Source organism: Coregonus lavaretus, assembly GCF_964263955.1.
Source record: "Coregonus lavaretus genome assembly, chromosome: 22".
Lineage (NCBI taxonomy): Eukaryota > Metazoa > Chordata > Actinopteri > Salmoniformes > Salmonidae > Coregonus > Coregonus lavaretus.
Genome location: NC_140009.1, coordinates 16,132,854 through 16,152,498, shown reverse-complemented (window position 1 = coordinate 16,152,498; position 19,645 = coordinate 16,132,854). Strand labels below are relative to the sequence as shown.

Genomic DNA, 19,645 nt, shown 5'->3' with positions numbered 1-19,645 from the left:
ACTTCATTGCAGCCATCGCATTCGTAAAATCACAGAGCTAAAAAGTAATTGACATTCCAAGTATTTTCCACTCCATGTCGCTCACTTCCCCGGTCTGTGTGTTCTCAGTGCAGAAATCCTTTTTTGGTTTGTGCTGGCTGGTCAATCCAGCCAGTGTACAGTAGAATGTAGCATGCCTGATGTGTACAACCAGGCTCCTTACAGCACAGCTTTCCATAGCTACTGCCCATGTAAGATCCATTGGTAAATTCCATTGTTCTCCTTCCAGCACTGAGTTCCATATTGGTCTTTGTATTGGTCATTGATCTCCACAGTCCTGTGTGTATTTTATGCTTTTTTTGTGAAGTTTGACATTGCTTGTTGTTATCCAGATTTTGCAAGAGCAGGTTTGCTGTTATCTCATTTTTAACCATGAGTGATCCGATCCAGTTAATTATCCATGAAACTGTCCGGTACCTAGCCTGTTATGCCCATACTAACTAGCCAGTCCTGGCAGAGCCTCTTGCCCCACAGGGTGAGGGTGAGGTGGGCTTAGGATGCGCTGGGGTCTGGGGTGTTGCAGATGGAGGCCAGAGTGTTGAAACTGGCACCCAGGTAGAGTAGCTTGTCCTGGTCGAAGGGGGTCTCAGGGATGGAGATAGCATCCAGCTGGAGGTCTGTCTCTAGGTCCCCCTCTTCAGCGTAGGGGTGGGGGGCATAGTCCCCCAGCTCTTCTCCGGGAACCTGCAGGATGCTTATCCTCTGGAGGGGGAGGGATGGATAGATAGAGGGATTGGTGGTCACAAAAAGGTTAATGAATGAATAAAACAGAGTTCACCAGATAGTAGATTTAAAAAATCACTATTAGAAAGTTTTTTTGTCACAGAGCTGGTTGTTTATGACTGTTGCATATTGTTACATGATTGAGTAGAGTCATCAGGGGCCCGGAGTTATTGAGACAATTATTTTCTCCCCATGAGGAGTATCTTGTTTTTGTCATCATTGATCTGCTCATCATTGACCCCTGAGTGATCAGAAACATACTATCACTACACAGAACACACATACAACCAATACAATGCAACATTAGTCAAGTGAAAGTCTCAGAAAAAATAGTGTTGACAGGTTTAATTGAAATATTAGATTTTGAAATACCTGTCCATAACCATTGGAGTGTAATTTTGTGGGCGCACTCAAACAAAATTCAAAATGTTGCTGTAGGTCAGTGCCACTGAAAATGTAATTCATCCAAAAGTGGATGAAGGTAGTAGATATATTAGACTTCTATAGCCTACCTTGCGCAGAGAGGTTCCTTGTTGAAACTGTCCCTGTTGTTGCTCTTGGTATGAGGGAAAATACTCTGAACATACCGGTGCTCGAATACTGGCGGACCTCTGTACAGCCTGGGGAAAGATACAGTATCATATTTACTTTGCATGGATCAACAATTTTCCATTTGTCAAATATGCCCAGTGTGAACCAAAATAATACTGATGAATGGTGATTGAATATTGCTGGTTTCCTAACCGACGTCATCTTGATAGGTTGAAAAGCAGCTTTTGTTCCCAGCTGACTGTCCACTTGGATTGTGATAAGTGTAGGTACCTATGATCAAGAACAGAATATTGTAAATTATGATGGAAAAAAAGCAATGACGAGAGATGAACATCTGATGTTAAAATTGTCTGTTGTTACCTTGCAATCAGTTCCTGGGATCTCAATGTTATATTTGATCTGACATTCTTCAGAGTTTTCATCTGTAGGGATCAGTTTCAGTTCTCTTTTACAGGTCAACAGGAGGGACAACAGTAGAAAACCTAGGAGGAACACACATTTTAATTTGAATAAATACAAATCTCCACACACACACTAACTGAAGTTCTAACTAACTATACCAAATCAACACTAGGTGGGGATGTAGGACAGTATGTCATTCTCAAGCGTAAGAGTCAGCTCCGGGGTGAAGTTTCCCCTAGAGACAGATCTAGGATCAGCTTTCCCTCCCCCAATCCTAGCCTTAACCATAAGTGGGGAAAATGCTAAACTGACCCATGATCAACATCTAGGGGAATCTTCACCCTACTCCTAAGGTTGATTTACCTAGCAGTAGCAGCATGACAGCGTTGACAATCCCTACAGCGCTCACTCCAATCCTGGTTACAGTGACCCTGCCGAGACGGCAGCTGGAAACACCGGAGCAGTCACACACGGTGACGGACAGGTTGTGGAGGGCTCCCTGACCCTGCTGGTCAAACACCTTCAGCAGCAGCTCGAGGTGACCTGCGTACACTGTATTCTCCTTCACCAGGTTCACTGTGTAGCCTGGAGGGATGTGTACTGAGAAATTAGTTTAGCTAGTTTATGCCTGCCTATAGTATGAGACTTGGGCCTACTTGAGGTGTGTGAAACCTACAATAGTGGTGTGTAAAGGGTCAAAGAGACGATATGGAATAATGTATGAGGAATGAGAGGCCAGATAGTTTGTACAGAAAAAAAAAAGGTGCTTTCTAGAACCTAACAGGGTTCTTCGGCTGTCCCCATAGGGTTCCATGTAGAACTCTTTCCACAGATGGTTCTACATGAAACCCAAAAGGGTTCTATCAGAATCCAAAAAGGGTTCTACCTGTAACCAAAAGGGTTCTCCTATGGGGACAGCCGAAGAACCCTTATGGAACACATTTTTTCTAAGAGTGTCCGCGGCTTTATGAGGAGGAAAACCTCACCATTGCCAGGGTCAATCCTCCACTTGCCATTGACGTCGTCCCCTTGGAGCTGGAAGTAGAAGGGTCTCGCTGTAGGGCTCTCCATCCAGGTCGTAGGCTGTGATGTTGACCTTGGATGGCTCATCTGACAGACACATGTCCATGGTGGCCATCTCCAGCTCTGGAAGGTTGTCATTCTGGTCCTTTAGATGGATGTTGAGCGTTCCAGTTCCGGTCAAGGGAGGCTGGCCTGTCAATCAGAGAAACTCAACTGAAAAATACTGGTTGTACTGTGGATGATATGCTGAGTGTTTTTCACTGATATTGGTTTAATTTACTATATTGGAGTAATGTTTTTGGTTCTTACCATCATCAACAGCAAACAGTGTCATTGTCCTTCAAGTAACTTGACTCTCGGTCTAAGATCTTAGTTGTGGTTATTTTGCCAGTCTTTGCATCTACTGCAACCCAGTCACCTGGGTCCACTCCTTTTAAGTACCTACAAGACATGGTTTGGGCCTGTTAGCTGTATGTTCGGCTACAGCTCTCGCAAACTAATGCAAATAAGTTGTATTTATCATCACAACATATTATTAAAGTATGACACTTTTATTTTGATAAGATCAATAATTATCTGTGGTTATTGCTGAAGTAAAATTAATTATAGTAATAAACTGGTAATACACTGTAAAAATAGAGAACTGAGCTAAATTTCCAGTCTAGTATGATAAACAGTTGGAGAGGCTGCAAAACAGTAGGAGGTGCTGCAGAACAGTAGGAGGTGCTGCAGAACAGTAGGAGGTGCTGCAAAACAGTAGGAGGTGCTGCAGAATAGTAGGAGATGCTGCAGAACAGTAGGAGATGCTATAGAACAGTAAGAGATGCTATAGAACAGTAAGAGATGCTATAGAACAGTAGGAGATGCTATAGAACAGTAGGAGATGCTATAGAACAGTAGGAGGTGCTATAGAACAGTAAGAGATGCTATAGAACAGTAAGAGATGCTATAGAACAGTAGGAGATGCTATAGAACAGTAGGAGATGCTATAGAACAGTAGGAGGTGCTATAGAACAGTAAGAGATGCTATAGAACAGTAGGAGATGCTGCAGAACAGTAAGAGATGCTATAGAACAGTAGGAGGTGCTATAGAACAGTAGGAGATGGTATAGAACAGTAGGAGGTGCTGCAGAACAGTAGCAGGTGCTGCAGAACAGTAGGAGGTGCTGCAAAACAGTAGGAGGTGCTACAGAACAGTAGGAGGTGCTACAGAACAGTAGGAGGTGCTACAGAACAGTAGGAGGTGCTGCAGAACAGTAGGAGGTGCTATAGAACAGTAGGAGATGCTATAGAACAGTAGGAGGTGCTGCAGAACAGTAGGAGGTGCTGCAAAACAGTAGGAGGTGCTATAGAACAGTAGGAGATGCTATAGAACAGTAGGAGGTGCTGCAGAACAGTAGGAGGTGCTGCAGAACAGTAGGAGGTGCTACAGAACAGTAGGAGGTGCTACAGAACAGTAGGAGGTGCTGCAGAACAGTAGGATATGCTATAGAACAGTAAGAGATGCTATAGAACAGTAGGAGATGCTATAGAACAGTAAGAGATACTATAGAACAGTAGGAGATGCTATAGAACAGTAGGAGGTGCTGCAGAACAGTAGGAGGTGCTGCAGAACAGTAAGAGATGCTATAGAACAGTAAGAGATGCTATAGAACAGTATGCGATGCTATAGAACAGTATGATGTGCTATAGAACAGTAGGAGGTGCTGCAGAACAGTAGGAGATGCTATAGAACAGTAAGAGATGCTTTAGAACAGTAGGAGGTGCTGCAGAACAGTAGGAGGTGCTGCAGAACAGTAGGAGGTGCTGCAGAACAGTAGGAGATGCTTTAGAACAGTAGGAAGATGCTATAGAACAGTAAATTCCCAGTCTAACGCGAAGGTGTTGGCGTGGCTCCTGTCTAGGTCGATGGCCCACCTCCACGTTCTCCTCCACCATCACAGTTTTGACGGCGTGGGTGAAGATGGGGGGGTCGTTGACGTCCTCCACCATGCGGGTGGACAGCAGGGGCGGTGTGATGCCTGTCAAATATGTCCCCCCTGTGGTGACCACATTCCACAGGCCTGTGGCGGGACGACCTTTGACCTTACAAGAGAAGTAGGGCACCTCGTTTTCCACGCTGACTGACAGGTTCTTCAGAGAGCCGTCCTCATAGTCCAGAGGCTGGCAGGAGACAGAGGGAGAATGTGGGTTTTAGAAGGATGATTTAGTGTTTAGTCAAACAAATGGATACAGGGATATGATTATTGCAACCACAGCTTTAAGCACAGTTCATCAGCTACTACTACAGGTCTGCTATTAGTTTGATTGCAAAAAACAAAACAAAAAAACATAAGATGATTAATACATTTACATTTTAGTCATTTAGCAGACGCTCTTATCCAGAGCGACTTACAGTTAGTGAGTGCATAAATTTTTCATACAACAACTTAATGTAAATTGCAGAAAATGTGAGTAATTTCAAATACATTATCTTATTTAGGTGGCATTGACTTATTTGACAGGTAACAGACCTTTTCAAGAAACAAGACTCCTTCGTTGGTCTCTGGGTCAGTGGTGATTCTGAAGTTCTGGTCCTTGTCTCCGTGGATAGTGTATTTGGCCTTCCAGGCTTCAGTACCTTTGGTATCTTGGTCTGAAACTTGAAGCTGAAGAACTGGTACATCACTGCTGTCTTTCTCCTTGATGTTTCCTGCACCCTGAAATAACATTTCTCAGGATGATGGAACATTATAAGAGAGTCACAGTTGAGGTTATGGAGATTCATTCATGTATTTGATCAAATACTCCCGCGAGTTCTTGTGAAGAAGTGAGGAGGATAGAATGATGTTGCCCACCGTTTGCCCAGTGAAGACAGGCAGATGGTTGTTTCCTTCCACTATATTGATAATGACTGTACAGTTACTGGAGAGCTGAACAACCTCTCCACGATCTTTAGCCTCCGCCAGGATGGTGTATTTCTCTGCTTTCTGAAGTGGATGATTGAAACAGTCAGTCACACTATAGTTAAAAGTTAATGAAAGAAATACTATAGATACATAGAGGCCCCTCTTACCTCATGGTCCAGACACCCTTTGAATTTGATGGTTCCATTTTTACTACTTTGCTCAAGGAAAAACTCCAGGTTGTCTGGGGGTGTAGGGGTGACGGAGACAATCTTCAGGTCAAATGTGCCATTGTTTGTGCTGCTTTGATCTTTATCTGTTGCCATTACAGCTATCAGGGAATCTCCTGACATGATAGGAAACAGAGAGTTAAGGTTAGTCAGAGGAAGGCCCTCAAAATTGTCAAAGACTCCAGCCACCCTAGTCATAGACTGTTCTCTCTGCTACCGCACGGCAAGCGGTACCGGAGTGCCAAGTCTAGGTCCAAAAGACTTCTCAACAGCTTCTACCCCCAAGCCATAAGACTCCTGAACAGCTAATCACGGCTACCCGGACTATAAATGCACTGTTGGTTAAGGGCTGTAAGTAAGCATTTCACTGTAATGTCTACGCCTGTTGTATTCGGCGCATGTGGCCAATAAAATTTGATTTGATTTGATTTGATGGTTTCAAAGGCCCCAAATTCATAATGAGGAAGGAAAATGCAGGTTCACTGAAAATGTTTACTCTGTGCGTGGTTTCGCAACAAAATCCATTGTTAATGTCTGCAGTTTGTGTCGGTTTTAACAATACATCATAAACATTCACACTCATAACCACCTACAGTGTGGTTTTCCTTTATCTGCAATAAATACAAGAAAGAAAGATAGAAAGAAAGAAAGAAAAGAAACAAACAAACAAACTCACGTGCGAGAGCGTTACAAAATGTTTTTCGACAATTTCATCCAAATTGCTCGTGCATGTCAACGAGCGTCTGCGTAGCCAGGCGCTAAAAGAGAACTTGGTTCTATTTTTGACGCTTGACACGCTGCAAGTCCCGCCTCTCCCATCTCCTCATTGGTTTTTAGGTGCATATACAGTTGAAGTCGGAAGTTTACATACACCTTAGCCAAATACATTTAAACTCAGTTTTTCACAATTCCTGACATTTAATCCTAGTAAAAAATCCCTGTTTTAGGTCAGTTAGGATCACCACTTTATTTTAAGAATGTGAAATGTCAGGATAATACACTGCTCAAAAAAATAAAGGGAACACTAAAATAACACATCCTAGATCTGAATGAATGAAATAATCTTATTAAATACCTTTTTCTTTACATAGTTGAATGTGCTAACAACAAAATCATACACAAATTATCAATGGAAATCAAATGTATCAACCCATGGAGGTCTGGATTTGGAGACCCTCAAAATTAAAGTGGAAAACCACACTACAGGCTGATCCAACTTTGATGTAATGTCCTTAAAACAAGTCAAAATGAGGCTCAGTAGTGTGTATGGCCTCCACGTGCCTGTATGACCTCCCTACAACGCCTTGGCATGCTCCTGATGAGGTGGCGGATGGTCTCCTGAGGGATCTCCTCCCAGACCTGGACTAAAGCATCCGCCAACTCCTGGACAGTCTGTGGTGCAACGTGGCATTGGTGGATGGAGCGATGTCCCAGATGTGCTCAATTGGATTCAGGTCTGGGGAACGGGCGGGCCAGTCCATAGCATCAATCCCTTCCTCTTGCAGGAACTGCTGACACACTCCAGCCACATGAGGTCTAGCATTGTCTTGCATTAGGAGGAACCCAGGGCCAACCGCACCTGCATATGGTCTCACAAGGGGTCTGAGGATCTCATCTCGGTACCTAATGGCAGTCAGGCTACCTCTGGCGAGCACATGGAGGGCTGTGCGGCCCCCCAAAGAAATGCCACCCCACACCATGACTGACCCACCGCCAAATCGGTCATGCTGGAGGATGTTGCAGGCAGCAGAACGTTCTCCACGGCGTCTCCAGACTCTGTCACGTCTGTCACATGTGCTCAGTGTGAACCTGCTTTCATCTGTGAAGAGCACAGGGCGCCAGTGGCGAATTTGCCAATCTTGGTGTTCTCTGACAAATGCCAAACGTCCTACACGGTGTTGGGCTGTAAGCACAACCCCCACCTGTGGACGTCGGGCCCTCATACCACCCTCATTGAGTCTGTTTCTGACCGTTTGAGCAGACACATGCACATTTGTGGCCTGCTGGAGGTCATTTTGCAGGGCTCTGGCAGTGCTCCTCCTGCTCCTCCTTGCACAAAGGCAGAGGTAGCAGTCCTGCTGCTGGGTTGTTGCCCTCCTACAGCCTCCTCCACGTCTCCTGATTTACTGGCCTGTCTCCTGGTAGCGCCTCAATGCTCTGGACACTACGCTGACAGACACAGCAAACCTTGCCACAGCTCGCATTGATGTGCCATCCTGGATGAGCTGCACTACCTGAGCCACTTGTGTGGGTTGTAGACTACGTCTCATGCTACCACTAGAGTGAAAGCACCGCCAGCATTCAAAAGTGACCAAAACATCAGCCAGGAAGCATAGGAACTGAGAAGTGGTCTGTGGTCACCACCTGCAAAACCAGTCCTTTATTGGGGGATGTCTTGCTAATTGCCTATAATTTCCACCTGTTGTCTATTCCATTTGCACAACAGCATGTGACATTTATTGTTAATCAGTGTTGCTTCCTAAGTGGACAGTTTGATTTCACAGAAGTGTGATTGACTTGGAGTTACATTGTGTTGTTTAAGTGTTCCCTTTATTTTTTTGAGCAGTGTAGTAGAGAGAATGATTTATTTCAGCTTTTATTTCTTTCATCACATTCCCAGTGGGTCAGAAGTATACATACACTCAATTAGTATTTGGTAGCATTGCCTTTAAATTGTTTAACTTGGGTCAAACGTTTCGGGTAGCCTTCCACAAGCTTCCCACAATAAGTTGGGTGAATTTTGGCCCATTCCTCCTGACAGAGCTGGTGTAACTGAGTCAGGTTTGTAGGCCTCCTTGCTCGCACACGCCTTTTCAGTTCTGCCCACATATTATCTATAGGATTGAGGTCAGGGCTACTCCAATACCTTGACTTTGTTGTCCTTAAGCCATTTCGCCACAACTTTGAAAGTATGTTTGGGGTCATTGTCCATTTGGAAGACCCATTTGTGACCAAGCTTTAACTTCCTGACTGATGTCTTGAGATGTTGCTTCAATATATCCACATAATTTTCCTTCCTCATGATGCCATCTATTTTGTGAAGTGCACCAGTCCAACCTGCAGCAAAGTACCCCCACAGCATGATGCTGCCACCCCCGTGCTTCACGGTTGGGATGGTGTTCTTCGGCTTGCAAGCAATCCCCTTTTTCCTCCAAACATAATGATGGTCATTATGGCCAAACAGTTTTTTGTTTCATCAGACCAGAGGACATTTCTCCAAAAAGCACGATCTTTGTCCCCATGTGCAGTTGCAAACCGTAGTCTGGCTTTTTTATGGCGGTTTTGGAGCAGTGGCTTCTTCCTTGCTGAGCGGCCTTTCAGGTTATGTCGATATAGGACTCGTTTTACTGTGGATATAGATACTTTTGTAGCTGTTTCCTGTAGCATCTTCATAAGGTCCTTTGCTGTTGTTCTGGGATTTATTTGCATATTTCACACCAAAGTGTTTATACTTGCGTACTATTGTTTGTACAGATGAACGTGGTACCTTCAGGTGTTTGGAAATTGCTCCCAAGGATGAACCAGACTTGTGGAGGTCTACACTTTTTTTTCTGAGGTCTTGGCTGATTTCTTTGGATTTTCCCATGATGTCAAGCAAAGAGGCACTGAGTTTGAAGGTAGGCCTTGAAATACATCCACAGATACACCTCCAATTGACTCAAATGACGTCAATTAGCCTATCAGAAGCTTCTAAAGCCATGACATCATTTTCTGGAATTTTCCAAGCTGTTTAAAGGCACAGTCAACTTAGTGTATGTAAACTTCTGACCCACTGGAATTGTGATACAGTGAATTATAAGTGAAATAATCTGTCTGTAAACAATTGTTGGAAAAATTAATTGTGTCATGCACAAAGTAGATGTCCTAACTGACTTGCCAAAACTATAGTTTGTTTATAAGAAATTCGTGGAGTGGTTGAAAAACGAGTTTTAATGACTCCAACCTAAGTGTATGTAAACTTCCGACTTCAACTGTACCTACATGTGTGATTGAAAGTTGAACTGAGGTCCACACTCCAGTCCAGTTGGTGGCCAACCGCCATATAAAGTCCACAGAAGATGAAGAAGACTGAAGGAGGAGAGATTACTCGAAACCAACTAGGTTTCCCCTTTTATCTGTGGATTAATTGTAGAGTAGAGAACATATGAAATCAACATGCACGATGGCGCACGTGTGTTCCCGGGCTAGTCAGCATGTAACTGTCCTCTCCAAGTTTAGCTTGAATTTAGAGAAATTTAGAGAAATATGATTGGATGAAGATAGGCCTATGACATTGGCCTACATCTCGTCTTGCGCTGCGCAGAATATCAGATCTCAACAATGATTGGAGAAGTGATGTATATATTTTCATAAGCGCAACATGACTGCAAGAGACAGGTCGAAATGTCTGACTGAAATACGGGACAAATTGGCCTTTTTTCTAAATGAGTGTGTTTGAATTTGTTGATAAAATGTGGGACATGATTGTTTGGTTGCGGGACAAAGGGCCAAAATGCAGGACTGTCTGGCACAATCCGGGACATGTGGTGGTCACCCTACCTTGTGAGGCAGACTCTTTAAGGTTGGTGTGGTAAGTGTCCAATTCGAAAACAGGTGGGTTGTCATTGATGTCTAGAACCTCCACTTCCACTCCCAGTTGGGTGTGTGCTTGGTTACTGGATTCATATCTGGCCTCAAATGTCAGCTGTAGTCCCATGTGATAACGACGATATGAATCAATCAAGTAATTAATCAACCAATCAAACAAACAATCAAAAAAATCTAGCAATAAATTAAAGACAACTAAATTAAACCAAACTAAACTAACATTTATGCAATAATGAGTTCCCTTCCTTCTCACCTTAAGTATCTGGCAAAGCTCGTAGTCTAGTTCTCCATGAACTAAGATCTTTCCAGTGTCTGTGTCGATGGACAGTTTTCCTTTGGGCTCCAGATCAACACCATGATCTTTTAGATGGAAACCCACCTTGAACTTCTCCTCAACATTAATATAAAACAAAACAACACATCAATTAAATGCATAACTTTGTGTGTGACTTTGTGTGTGTGTGTGTGTGTGTGTCTGCATGTGTGTATGCGTGCGCGTGTGTATGCATGCGTGTGTGCATGTGTGTGTGTTTCAACTCAATGCACGTGATTACATGGAAAAATGAGGAAATTCCACTCTCTCGACAAAAGACTATGGTCTTTACTTACTTTCCCCAGTTCATAAGGATAAGGTCCAGGCCTCGACTCTTCGATCTTAAAAGTTTCTATGATCCAGACTCTCTTCTGCCGATGCAGTAACTCTTCAGAGGACACGGTGACAATCCCGAGACACTACACAGCCAACCAGACAGAAACAGATTAATTGGTTAGAACAGGTATTCCAAATGGATTCCAAATAGAGAGAAGGCGAAAGAGGGCATGAGGCAGAGTGCGAATTATACCGTGACATTCGGGGGTCTCTATTTTCTTCACTGGACTTCCTATTTGTAGGAAATTTGTTAGACTTTTTTTTATGGGCCTAATAGTAAAAACCTTTTAATGTGGCATGAACACAACCAGTCATGATGTTTTCATCTGATTGTCAAACAAATCACTTCAAAATGTAGGCTATCTGCATACGTTCGTCCACTCCAAAATAATTCCAGCATCCAAACAGTGCAGTGTGCACCCACTATTTGATGAAGGGAACGAGACATCTGTTACAAAACACCATTCAGCATTTGTCATTAGGCCCAGTCGATACAATGTTTTTGCTATTGAAAGCTCAAGACAGACAGAGAGAGGCAGACAAGACAGGAGGAGTAGTGAGGTTAATGTGATTGAAAGAACCTGAACTAACTGTCACTGGTTTAAACCATGCCAGAGAGGCTGGGATGTTGGTTTAATTTCGAATAAGATTTTGTTTTCATATTTACCACTGTAGCAGTACAAAAGGGCATTTTAAACAAGTAGGAGAATGGTTAAATTAGAGACCCACCAAAGTTTGACTTTTGTTGCATTTAGGGGAGCTCATGTCTCATTCATGGGGGCTGAGCCCCCCCTGGCTCCCCGTAATTTGCAGACTGGCATGAAATCAAATAAAATCTTATTGGTCACATATACATATTTAGCAGATGTTATTGCGGGTGTAGCGAAATGCTTGTGTTCCTAGCTTCAACAGTGCAGTAGTATCTAACAATACACACAAATCTAAAAGTAAAATAATGGAATTAAGAAATATATAAATATTAGGACGAGCAATGTCGGAGTGGCATTGACTAAAACACAGTAGAATATAATTCAGTATATACAGTGAGGGAAAAAAGTATTTGATCCCCTGCTGATTAAGTACGTTTGCCCAATGACAAAAAATTGATCAGTCTATAATTGTAATGGTAGGTTTATTTGAACAGTGAGAGACAGAATAACAACAAAAAAATTCAGAAAAACACATGTCAAAAATGTTATAAATTGATTTGCATTTTAATGAGGGAAATAAGTATTTGACCCCCTCTCAATCAGAAAGATTTCTGGCTCCCAGGTGTCTTTTATACAGGTAACGAGCTGAGATTAGGAGCACACTCTTAAAGGGAGTGCTCCTAATCTCAGTTTGTTACCTGTATAAAAGACACCTGTCCACAGAAGCAATCAATCAATCAGATTCCAAACTCTCCACCATGGCCAAGACCAAAGAGCTCTCCAATGATGTCAGGGACAAGATTGTAGACCTACACAAGGCTGGAATGGGCTACAAGACCATCGCCAAGCAGCTTGGTGAGAAGGTGACAACAGTTGGTGCGATTATTCGCAAATGGAAGAAACACAAAAGCACTGTCAATCTCCCTCGGCCTGGGGCTCCATGCAAGATCTCACCTCGTGGAGTTGCAATGATCATGAGAACGGTGAGGAATCATCCCAGAACTACACGGGAGGATCATGTCAATGATCTCAAGGCAGCTGGGACCATAGTCACCAAGAAAACAATTGGTAACACACTACGCCGTGAAGGACTGAAATCCTGCAGCGCCCGCAAGGTCCCCCTGCTCAAGAAAGCACATATACAGGCCCGTCTGAAGTTTTCCAATTAACATCTGAATGATTCAGAGGAGAACTGGGTGAAAGTGTTGTGGTCAGATGAGACCAAAATGGAGCTCTTTGGCATCAACTCAACTCGCCGTGTTTGGAGGAGGAGGAATGCTGCCTATGACCCCAAGAACACCATCCCCACCGTCAAACATGGAGGTGGATTTGGGGGTGTTTTTCTGCTAAGGGGACAGGACAACTTCACCGCATTAAAGGGACGATGGACGGGGCCATGTACCGTCAAATCTTTGGTGAGAATCTCCTTCCCTCAGCCAGGGCATTGAAAATGGGTCGTGGATGGGTATTCCAGCATGACAATGACTCAAAACACACGGCCAAGGCAACAAAGGAGTGGCTCAAGAAGAAGCACATTAAGGTCCTGGAGTGGCCTAGCCAGTCTCCAGACCTTAATCCCATAGAAAATCTGTGGAGGGAGCTGAAGGTTCGAGTTGCCAAACGTCAGGCTCGAAACCTTAATGACTTGGAGAAGATCTGCAAAGTGGAGTGGGACAAAATCCCTCCTGAGATGTGTGCAAACCTGGTGGCCAACTACAAGAAACGTCTGACCTCTGTGATTGCCATCAAGGTTTTTGCTACCAAGTACTAAGTCATGTTTTGCAGAGGGGTCAAATACTTATTTCCCTAATTAAAATGCAAATAAATTTATAACATTTTTGACATGCGTTTTTCTGGATGTTATTGTTGTTATTCTGTCTCTCACTGTTCAAAAAAACCTACCATTAAAATTATAGATTGATCATGTCTTTGTCAGTGGGCAAACGTACAAAATCAGCAGGGGATCAAATACTTTTTTCCCTCACTGTACATATGAAATGAGTAAAGCAGTATGTAAACATTATTAAAGTGACTAGTGTTCCATTATTAAAGTGACCAGTGATTCCATGTCTATGTACATAGGGCAGCAGCCTCTAAGGTGCAGGGTTGAGTAACCGGGTGGAAGCCGGCTAGTGATGGCTATTTAATAGTCTGATGGCCTTGGTCCCAGCTTTGATGCACCTGTACTGACCTCACCTTCTGGATGATAGCGGGGTGAACAGGCCGTGGCTCGGTTGATGTCCTTGATTATCTTTTTGGCCTTCTAATTATCTTTTTGCCCTTAAAGCATATCGGTTGCCTTAGTGATAGTTATTAGACCCTGTGTCACACCCTGATCTGTTTCACCTGTCGTTGTGATTGTCTTCACCCCCCTCCAGGTGTCGCCCATCTTCCCCATAATCTCCAGTGTATTTATACCTGTGTTCTCTGTTTGTCTGTTGCCAGTTCGTTTTGTTTCGTCAAGCCTACCAGTGGTTTTCCCCTTGCACCTGTCTTTTTCAAGTTCCTGTTTTCCCGGTTTTTACCATTCTGCCTGCCGTTCTGTACCTTGTCACACCACCCTGGATTATTGACCTCTGCCTGCCCTGGCCCTGAGACTGCCTCCTGTTCTGTACCTTTTGGACTCTGATCTGGATTACTGACTTCTGCCTAGAAGGATTACTTTATCCTATCCCAGGTGTTCCTTAAAGAGGTGGGGTTTCAAATGTCTCCGGAAGGTGGTGAGTGACTCCGCTGTCCTGGCGTCGTGAGGGAGCTTGTTCCACCATTGGGGTACCAGAGCAGCGAACAGCTTTGACTGGGCTGAGCGGGAACTATGCTTCCGCAGAGGAAGGGGAGCCAGCAGGCCAGAGGTGGATGAACGCAATGCCCTCGCCTGGGTGTAGGGACTGATCAGAGCCTGAAGGTACGGAGGTGCCGTTCCCCTCACTGCTCCATAGGCAAGCACCATGGTCTTGTAACGGATGCGAGCTTCAACTGGAAGCCAGTGGAGTGTGCGGAGGAGGGGGGTGACGTGAGAGAACTTGGGAAGGTTGAACACCAGACGGGCTGCGGCATTCTGGATGAGTTGTAGGGGTTTAATGGCACAGGCAGGGAGCCCAGCCAACAGCGAGTTGTAGTAATCCAGACGGGAGATGACAAGTGCCTGGATTAGGACCTGTGCCGCTTCCTGTGTAAGGCAGGGTCGTACTCTCCGAATGTTGTAGAGCATGAACCTGCAGGATCGGGTCACCGCCTTGATGTTGGCGGAGAACGACAGGGTGTTGTCCAGGGTCACGCCAAGGCTCTTCGCACTCTGGGAGGAGGACACAACGGAGTTGTCAACCGTGATGGCGAGATCATGGAACGGGCAGTCCTTCCCCGGGAGGAAGAGCAGCTCCGTCTTGCCAGGGTTCAGCTTGAGGTGGTGATCCGTCATCCATACTGATATGTCGGCCAGACATGCAGAGATGCGATTCGCCACCTGGTTATCAGAAGGGGGAAAGGAGAAGATTAGTTGTGTATCGTCAGCGTAGCAATGATAGGAGAGGCCATGTGAGGATATGACAGAGCCAAGTGACTTGGTGTATAGGGAGAAAAGGAGAGGGCCTAGAACTGAGCCCTGGGGGACACCAGTGGTGAGAGCACGTGGTGCGGAGACAGCTTCTCGCCACGCCACTTGGTAGGAGCGACCGGTCAGGTAGGACGCAATCCAGGAGTGAGCCGCGCCGGAGATGCCCAGCTCGGAGAGGGTGGAGAGGAGGATCTGATGGTTCACTGTATCAAAGGCAGCAGACAGGTCTAGAAGGACAAGAGCAGAGGAGAGAGAGTTAGCTTTAGCAGTGCGGAGAGCCTCCGTGACACAGAGAAGAGCAGTCTCAGTTGAATGACCAGTCCTGAAACCTGACTGGTTTGGATCAAGAAGGTCATTCTGAGAGAGATAGCAAGAGAGTTGGCTAAAGACGGCACGCTCAATAGTTTTGGAAAGAAAAGAAAGAAGGGATACTGGTCTGTAATTGTTGACATCAGTGGGATCGAGTGTTGGTTTTTTGAGAAGGGGTGCAACTCTCGCTCTCTTGAAGACGGAAGGGACATGGCCAGCGGTCAAGGATGAGTTGATCAGCGAGGTGAGGTAGGGGAGAAGGTCACCGGAGATGGTCTGGAGAAGAGAGGAGGGGATGGGGTCAAGCGGGCAGGTTGTTGGGCGGCCTGCAGTCACTAGTCGCAAGATTTTATCTGGAGAGAGAGGGGAGAAAGAAGTCAAAGCATAGGGTAGGGCAGTGTGAGCAGGACCAGCAGTGTCATTAGACTTAACAAACGAGGATCGGATGTCGTCAACCTTCTTTTCAAAGTGGTTGACAAAGTCATCCACAGAGAGGGAGGAGGGGGGGGGGGATTCAGCAGTGAGGAGAATGTGGCAAAGAGCTTCCTAGGGTTAGAGGCAGATGCTTGGAATTTAGAGTGGTAGAAAGTGGCCTTAGCAGCAGAAACAGATGAAGAAAATGTAGAGAGGAGGGAGTGAAAAGATGCCAGGTCGGCAGGGAGTTTAGTTTTCTTCCATTTCCGCTCAGCTGCCCGGAGCTCTGTTCTGTGAGCTCGCAATGAGTCATCAAGCCACAGAGCTGGAGGGGAGGACCGAGCCGGCCGGGAGGATAGGGGACACAGGGAGTCAAAGGATGCAGAAAGGGAGGAGAGGAGGGTTGAGGAGGCAGAATCAGGAGATTGGAGGGAGAAGGATTGAGCAGAGGGAAGAGATGATAGGATGGAAGAGGAGAGAGTAGTGGGAGAGAGAGAGCGAAGGTTGCGGCGGCGCGTTACCATCTGTGTAGGGGCAGAGTGAGTAGTGTTGGAGGAGAGCGAGAGAGAAAAGGATACAAAGTAGTGGTCGGAGACATGGAGGGGAGTTGCAGTGAGATTAGTAGAAGAGCAACATCTAGTAAAGATGAAGTCAAGCGTATTGCCTGCCTTGTGAGTGGGGGGGGATGGTGAGAGGGTGAGGTCAAAAGAGGAGAGGAGTGGAAAGAAGGAGGCAGAGAGAAATGAGTCAAATGTAGACGTGGGGAGGTTGAAATCCCCCAAGACTGTGAAGGGTGAGCCATCCTCAGGAAAGGAACTTATCAAGGCGTCAAGCTCATTGATGAACTCTCCAAGGGAACCTGGAGGGCGATAGATGACAAGGATATTAAGCTTAAATGGGCTAGTGACTGTGACAGCGTGGAATTCAAATGAGGAGATAGACAGATGGGTTAGGGGAAAAATTGAGAATGACCACTTGGGAGAGATGAGGATTCCTGTGCCACCACCCCTCTGACCAGATGCTCTCGGGGTATGCGAGAACACATGGTCAGACGAGGAGAGAGCAGTAGGAGTAGCAGTGTTTTCAGTAGTAATCCATGTTTCCGTCAGTGCCAGGAAGTCGAGGGACTGGAGGGTGGCATAGGCTGGGATGAAGTCAGCCTTGTTGGCGGCAGAACGGCAGTTCCAGAGGCTGCCTGAGACCTGGAACTCCAGGTGTGTGGTGCGTGCAGGGACCACCAGGTTAGAGAGGCAGCAGCCACGCGGTGTGAGGCGTTTGTGTAGCCTGTGCGGAGAGGAGAGAACAGGGATAGGCAGAGGCATAGTTGACAGGCTGCAGCAGATGGCTACAATAATGCAGAGGAGATCGGGATGAAATGAACTAAACATCAGGGAAAGGAGAGAGCAGGCCTCCCTCACCAAAAAAATAAAATAAAATATATATATATATATATATAACTCTCCCAACTTCCACCTCAGAAACTATAATTGTTTCACTGAACCACCCGAGTAAAACTCTCCCACATTTTGTGATACCCTGTTAGATTGTGTTACTTAGTTGTTTAGGTCTTTCCTCACACATTGTCATGGGAAAATTACTCTGACAACACCTTGAATAATCAATATAAGTGCATTTCCTTACACAGTACAGTGCATTCGGAAAGTATTTAGACAACTTCCCTCTTTCCACATTTTGTTACGTTACAGCCTTATTCTAAAATGGATTTAAAAAATGTTTTTCCTCTTCAATCTACACACAATACCCCATAATGACAAAGCAAAAACAGGTTTTTAGACATTTTTAGCAAATGTCTGAAAGATGAACTGAAATACCTTATTTAAATAACTATTCAGACCCTTTGCTATGAGACTCGAAATTGAGCTCAGGTGCATCCTGTTTCCATTGATCATCCTTGAGATGTTTCTACAACTTGATTGGAGTCCACCTGTGGTAAATTCAATTGATTGGACATGATTTGGAAGGGCCTGTCTTCTGGAAACAAAGCTTGTATTATAAGGAGGATGGGATCCACCCAAATCATTTGGGTTCCTGGATCTTTTCACAGCATTATAAGGCTGTGTTGAGACAATTACTTATCAATGACCCAAGTCCAGCTCATTTAATTCCGATAATTGTGTCGCTGAGTTGTCATAATGCTTCAGCAAATGTACATTATCCTAGGGGCGTTGGAAGACACAATGTAAATAACCTAATTTATGTCCCTCTTACTGCCCGGAATGCCTCTGCAGATCCTACAGCTATTGTATGCAGTAATCATGTGCCTATGAACCAGAGTAATACTGTTAGTACTGTGGTGGTGTGCCCTAGTAGGAAGTCCACTGTGTGCAGCTCACCCTTCACTAATAAATATAACCCAAGTATGTCTACCTCTGCTAAGCTTCCCAGTAAAGCAAGAAAAATTATCAAGCATCCCAGAAAATTGTTTAAAATAGCCCACATTAACATATGTAGCTTAAGAAACAAGGTTCATGAAATCAATAATTTGCTAGTAACAGATGACATTCATATTCTGACAATCTCTGAAACTCACTTAGATAATACAGTATATCTGACCGAATTATGAAAGACAAGCGTAATATTGAATTCTGTAAAGTAAGTGTGGAAGAGGTGAGAAAATATTATTGTCTATCAACAATGACAAGCCACCGGGGTCTGACAACTTGGATGGAAAATTACTGAGGATAATAGCGGACGATATTGCCACTCCTATTTGCCATATCTTCAATTTAAGCCTACTAGAAAGTGTGTGCCCTCAGGCCTGGAGGGAAGCAAAAGTTATTCCCCTCCCTAAGAATAGTAAAGCCACCTTAAGCTGAAATAGCCGACCAATCAGCCTGTTACCATGTTGTGGATAAAGAGTTACCTGTCTAACAGAACACAGAGGGTGTTCTTTAATGGAAGCCTCTAAAACAAAATCCAGGTAGTATCAGGAATTCCCCAGGGCAGCTGTATAGGCCCCTTACTTTTTTTTTTGTAAAGCCAGTGTGTCAATGTATGCGGATGACACAACACTATACACGTTAGCTACCACAGCGACTGAAATCACAGTAACACTTAACAAAAAGCTGCAGTTAGTTTCAGAATGGGTGGAAAGGAATAAGTTAGTCCTAAATATTTCAAAAACTAAAAGCATTGTATTTGGGATAAATCATTCACTAAACCCTAAACCTCAACTAAATCTTGTAATGAATAATGTGGAAATTGAGCAAGTTGAGGAGAATAAATTGCTTGGAGTAACCCTGGATTGTAAACTGTCATGGTCAAAACATATTGATACAACAGTAGCTAGGATGGGGAGAAGTCTGTCTATAATAAAGCGATGTTCTGCATTCTTAACAGCACTATCAACAAGGCAGGTCCTACAGGCCATAGTTTTGTCGCACCTGGACTACTGTTCAGTCGTGTGGTCAGGTCACGGCTGGCCCTTGGATGTACACAGAGAGCTAACATGAATAATATACATGCCAATCTCTCCTGGCTCAAAGTGGAGGAGAGATTGACTTCATCACTACTTGTATTTGTTGAATGCAGTGAGCTGTCTGTTTGAACTACTGGCATACAGCAAGGACACCCATGCATACCCCACAAGACATGCCACCAGAGGTCTC

General features: G+C 44.6%; 1 pseudogene across 1 annotated transcript; it reads right to left on the bottom strand.

Moving 5' to 3' along the window:
- Nucleotides 1-531: 531 nt before the first annotated feature.
- Nucleotides 532-11,855, bottom strand: LOC311149534 (cadherin-like protein 26; annotated as a pseudogene). Its single transcript has 17 exons — nucleotides 11,820-11,855; nucleotides 11,047-11,173; nucleotides 10,695-10,840; nucleotides 10,394-10,538; nucleotides 5,795-5,970; nucleotides 5,577-5,708; nucleotides 5,253-5,438; nucleotides 4,615-4,902; nucleotides 3,049-3,180; nucleotides 2,703-2,931; nucleotides 2,080-2,301; nucleotides 1,675-1,796; nucleotides 1,507-1,584; nucleotides 1,275-1,382; nucleotides 1,135-1,173; nucleotides 899-1,003; nucleotides 532-741 (listed from the first exon to the last, which is right to left on the bottom strand). The product of its transcript is annotated as a cadherin-like protein 26 (transcript).
- Nucleotides 11,856-19,645: the final 7,790 nt, after the last annotated feature.